The sequence below is a fragment of the Pholis gunnellus genome (genome assembly GCF_910591455.1).
Source record: "Pholis gunnellus genome assembly, chromosome: 18".
NCBI classification, from domain to species: domain Eukaryota; kingdom Metazoa; phylum Chordata; class Actinopteri; order Perciformes; family Pholidae; genus Pholis; species Pholis gunnellus.
Window position 1 is genome coordinate 19,775,546 of NC_136545.1, and position 6,248 is coordinate 19,781,793.

A 6,248-nucleotide genomic window follows, 5' to 3' on the forward strand; every position below is an offset into this window, starting at 1 on the left:
TTATTTTAGTCTTGACAGATTGTAATCTTGAAAAAGAATAAAATGAAGATTGTGTCATCTGTGCATTTTGACAAGCAATAGTGGTTTGTATTCCCAAATGAATGAGCAATGAATCAACTACATGTCACGATGTTTAACGACTGTTAAACGACAACGAATCAGCAGGTAAAGCACCTGTGTGTGTTCACTTCACTGTTGTACGAAACACAAAGTCACGCCCCGAAAGATGAAGCAGCTTCCTGAGGAGCTGGCCAGTAACAGGCCGACTGTCTGCAGCGTTTAACACATTTAACAGACACTCGATCGCCTCGTCTGACTCTCTGCAGGATAAACTAATTAAAGAGCATTTCCCAAAATACCAAAACTGTTCCTTCAAATGAGAGGAAAGCAGCAGAACGTGGAGATCAGAGAAGCAGCCTCGGCATCTCCTGACTGACGCCTCTTTCAACAACTCCCAATTAACTTTTACCAACATGTCGTTTCCTCCACCAGAGGGTCAGCAGGTGTTGGTAGACAGAAGCGAGGTGGGGGGGGGGGGGGGGGGGGGCTGCTGTTAATGAGATACAGACTAGGAAACAGTAGGACTGCAGAGGAAGACAGCTGGGAAGATTGAAGGCCCAATATTAATAAAAGGAAGGGGCAATTCCATTACTGCTTGGCCCGGCTCCAGGCCTCCGAGGCCGGCTAACATGCAGCCGGTGTGGCTCTGGAGACTCGGGACACACTCTCAGGCTGCAGTGACACCCGGTCCACTTTCATTTGTCCCAGAGATTAAGCATCTGTTGAGACGACGGACGCATCGCTGGATTACTCCCGTTCATGACGTCATATATAGCAGAGTCTCTGTTGAGGGGAGATGAACCGCTCGCTCACACAATCACTACAGCGATGTTACAGCTTTAAGAACATGCCGGTGCCTCAGTCCTCCTCTTTGGTCCAGCCTGAAATACGTGACATTCATTGTAGAGGATGAATCCTACTGACTTTATTTATTGATAATTGAATAATTGTTAAAGTAATTCTTCATGCAATCCTTCAGCCTCTCAAATACAGAGATGTCCTGCTTCTCTCTGTTTTATATCATATTAAGGTGAATATTTGGGTTTTGGACTGAAAAATAAAGACATTTCAAGGCTTCACCTTGGACTTTGAGGGACTATGATGGCCGTTTTTCACAATAAGGAAAATAATCATCAGCTGCAGCCGAAGGATCTCTGAGGGAAACAGACGCTCAGAGATAACTTTTAACTACCGGAGTGACGCTCTGAGTCTGAGGTAAGCGGGCTGCTCCTCCTCATCCACACCACTCAACACGTGTGTGCGTCTGAATATTTGATGAGGACACAACGCCTCGCTGGACCTGAACAAAGCCCACGGATTGTTAATTAGAGTGAGTGCTGGAGCGCCGCCAACGTGGCCAAAACGTGAAGGCTTTAGGTTCTCAGAACAATCCACGCCGGAGCAACCGGGGACATCGTGTCGGTATGGATCCACATGTAAATGTTCTAGCATGGGCACCGTGACAGACGCTGACAAAGTGAGTCTGTATACAGCTTGTTCTGTACGCAAGAAATATAAAAATACAAGTGGAAGTAAGTAGAAGTATTTCTAACCTCTTTGACGGTGTTTTAATTACATAAATTAGTGCCTGAAGCTTAAAACAATACAAAATAAATTGCTGCACGAGAATTATGAAAAATGAAACAAATTTGCAAATTTGAGGAATTGGCAAATTGTCAAAAAACAGATTCATTTCTCATTTAATTAAAAGCTTTAGTGCAAAATAATGAGATTTTGTGATTAATCTGAGTGAGTTTGTGCTTGTTATTATCCATTTAGACGACATAAATGTGTATCACCAGATCTGATTTCATTGAAAAGATGATAAATCATCATATGTAATCATCGCCCAGACTATTTACAATAAAACATGTGTAAAATACATGTTTAAAAGAATGAAAAGAGCTGTACAGTGTTGAAACTGACGAGGATCAAATGTGCAAAATATGGACTCAGGAGTGTGCAAAGGTTCACAGTATTTGGAATATGTGCACAAAGATTTGCATTCATGTAACGCATCAAGACTGAACATGTAGTGTGTATTATTATTTGATCATTTATCTAAAGTCACCATTCCCACCATGGGTCACGGTTCCTCCACTGGTGCTTCAACGAGAGACGCGGTGCATATGTGCCCGCGTGTGAAGCAGAGTGAGGAGGAGAAAGCGACAGACGGTCTATTTGTGGCGCAGTGTTTCTCCCCGACAGGCAGACAGTCGGGACTAAATACGAGCCGCGGTTCATTCACATCCCAGCGCGACACCACGGAGCGTCTTCTCCAGCCTCCCACCACACGGGCCTGGCTGTGAAGCCATGATCAGTGGGCTGGAATCCCTCTGTTTACGCTGCTAAAAATAGATTCCACACACACTGCGATGACGTGGCATCTCGTGACAAGACCCCCTCCTCTCCTCTACAGCTACCCACCACCACCACCACCCTCCCCCTCCCTCTCCCCCCCCTCCTCCCTCTTATATCCAGACTGTACCGCCGAGCGAGTCATGCCGTTATTGGTATTCAACGCTCACCCCGGCTGCATGCAACAAAATCCTTTCTGACGTATCTTTGCAGAAAGAATCCTGACATGTCTCATGAGCCGGGAGAAGACGAATTGTAAAAGGGTGAGGTGAAAGAAAAGAGAAGGAAGGGTGGATGGGTAAAAAGGGAGCAAGGGAGGAGGGTAAGGAAGAAGGAGCAACTGAAGGAGGGGGCGGCAATCAATACCATGACTCATTCTTTCTGCGGTGGCCACTTCCTAACAGCATTCATTAAAGCAAACCTAATCATTTTGGCCCGATAATCAGATTCTGCGAGGCTCCATCTTCCTTCACTCCAAACCGCACACGCACATTAAAATCATGCACACCGAGCCTGAAACAGGACCAGTACATTACGCACTGGACCTGATGGCTGTGGTGATAGCGGAGCTGCTGATATGAGACACTTAACTTCAAACAGCAGGTGGAGTCTTCGGATAACCTGCAGATTTTTAGCCACGATAGCCGCTCGGCTCTGCTGGTCGTCCACCGCTTTGGTCCAGACTGAAATATCTCAACAACTGCTGGTTGGATTATCATGAAATGTTGTACAGACATTCATGGTGCCCAAAGGTAGAACCCTAATGATTCTGACAGGAGGCTGTATGGTTGTATAGAAGTCTATGAGAAAATGACTCTACTTCTCTCTTGATTTATTACCTCAGTAAACATTGTAAACATGAGTTTATGGTCTCAATCTCTAGTTTCAAGTCTTCTTCAATACAGCATGATGTTCATTTAGTAGATGATGGTCCATTTAGAGTCAAACAGACCATAAAGCAGGGGATGATTTAGGGGCGGGGCTACACGGTGATTGACAGGTCTCTACCAGAGACGGCGTCTCTCTGTCACTTCTCCTCAGTCCAGATATGGTCACTTCCTGTTCACTGGTTGCAAAAAAGCCAAGATGGCCGTCTGTCGTTTAGGTATGAGAACACGTTGGCTACGAATGTCCATCACGTCCCAAAACTCACGGTGATTCTTTATGACTACTTATCGCACCTTAAAATACCAAAGATATTGATCATGCAAAGATATGCAACCAAGACAAAAGCTTGAGGCACCATGATCCACATATTCAATGGGCTGTCATGGAATTCGGTGCAGACATTCATAATCCCCAGATGCTGAACCCTCACGACTTTGTTTATCCCCAAAAACAAACGTTATACAAAAGTTAGCATGCTAATGTCGGCTTTTATCTTAAATGTAGTCTTGTTTTATACATGCAGCGTTAAAAAACAGCATTTGATTTGTCTACAGTTTAGATTAATAGACGTGTTTTACTTTACGTTAGCACGTCCAGGTGCTGACACCGATTATCTTTGAGGCCGAGAAACACTTTCAAGCTTTAAAGTGTTCTTTCTAAAAAGTTTTGGCTCCACTGCAGCATCCGTCTGAGTCTGAGTTACAGGCTCGGTGTGAATCCCACGTGCAGCAGCTTCAGCTCTTCAGTGTTTTCACCTTCAGCGTCTAAGAATAGCTCTGTGGACGGCTGCATGTTAGCGGTACGCACATGTGTAGCAAGGACAGGTCAACGTTTACACACAGAGAGCAAAACGGAAATAAATGAACCGTGTAAAGGTTGTGATCTAAAAGAAGAGGACCAGAAACAAATATTACTTCAGGAAATTATAATATTAAAAAGGCTTTAATTCATTTTATCCGGTGATTTCTTTCAACATTAAACACTGCTTTTTAACGCCGCATGTATAAAACAAGACTACAGCTTAAAGCTAACGTTAGCATGCTAACTTGAGTATGTAAGTATGGCTGAGTCTGATGGGAATTACTTTAGTTTTATACTTTTTATAGTTTTATCTCACTTTTAGAGCTGAAACAAATATTAATTGATTAGTCAATCGACAGATAATTAATCTGAAACTATCTTTTAAAACCCAAATGCCATTATTCTTTGTTTATTCTTGCTTCCAGCTTCTATTTGCTGCTGCTGAATTAAATATATTCACATTTTGTAACGTTGATTCGACAAAACAAGCAGTCTGCAGATGTCATGTGGGGTTTTGCGATGCTGTGACGGACACTTTGTCATTATTTACTAAACAATTGATCAAAAACAAACAAATCAATAGATTAATCGTTAGCTGCTGCCCTGCTCATTATTGCAAATGTAAGGCATGCCCAGTGTTCGGTCTAGTTCAGTGGTTTGATTACTTAGAAATGTATATAAATAAAGAATATAAATCAGGTGGGTGCTGTAGGAATCCAGTGTCGAAATCTAAATGTGAATCATTGCACGTTCTGTTACGACTTGATGGTGCACAGGGTACATAAACAGGTTAATCCAGCCATGCATTACTGAATTACAGACATTTAACGCACATGCATACTGCACTGTGCAGTATATTGGGTGTGTTACACGCAGAGAGATCACAATACATGATTGTTTTTTAAAATAGGAGAAAATGTAAATAGGATTCTGTGATTTCACTCCCAGAGGGATATGTGAGACTCTGCACAGCACACAAACAATATTATTATTCTCTTCTAACAACCGGAATCAGATGTAGAGTTAATATTGATCAGCTACAATGACGGACGCCACGAGACCACTGCAGCTCATTCAACCACTGCCACAAATAATAACGGTGGGAATAAACTAACATTTGCATCGTGTAAATTAATGAGAAATAGGAGTTAATTAGTGGCGACACCGTGTAATAAAAGGTACACAACGACGACTCACCTGCAGCTCTGAGTTTATGATCTGCAGTCCCGGTTCTTCAGCTGGATCTCCTCATGAAGGCTGAACGCAACATCGCTGTCAGTTAAAGGTGCATTATATTCTGCAGCTCACACCAGATCGTAGTGAAGACGAGCCCGATGGTGGCGTCGGTGATGGATGTTTATATTCTACAGTCCCACTGCTTGTGGCCGGATCTCATCGCTCCTCCTCCATCATCATCCACAGAACACGGCTGTCCTGTCCGTTGTGTGTATGTCTATATATCCAGGTTACCGGTTAGTTACATCAGAAGACAGGACACATCCCTATCCAGGACAACGCAGGAGAGAAGCGCCGCCCAGCGGTGCACAGGCGAACTGCAGGCGTAAAATAAAAATGTGAATCACTCTTTTGTTTAAATCTTTGTTTAAATCTTTTGCACTATTGTTTATTGTTAGTTCATTTAATATTATTATATTTCATTGTATATATTGTACATTTGATATTTGATATTTTTTACTCTGTTATTTTATTTAAAAAAATGACTTTAAATCAGTGGTGGAAGAAATACTCACATCTTTTACTTACTTACCATAATGTAGAAATAGTCTTTCACAAGTGAAAGTTCTGCATTTAAAACTTGACTTAAAAGAAAATATATTTAAAGTACCAAAAGTAAATTATTATAATAATTCCAGTTTGCTACTTTATAAATCTACTCCACCATTAGCTGTAAGCTAGCTGGCTATAGACGTTAGCTGTAAGCTAGCTAGCTAGAGCAGTTGGCTGTAAGCTAGCTAGCAGCGGACGTTAGCTAGTAAGGTTAACCGTTGGACCATTTCTGTCTGTCTGTGTTCATGTTCAGCAGCTCGGTCACTAACTGAACTCATATCTCACAAAAACTACATTTATTACCGTTATCTCTCCAGTCTATATGCTTTTTTAGTTTAGTCTTCGTTCTTGAA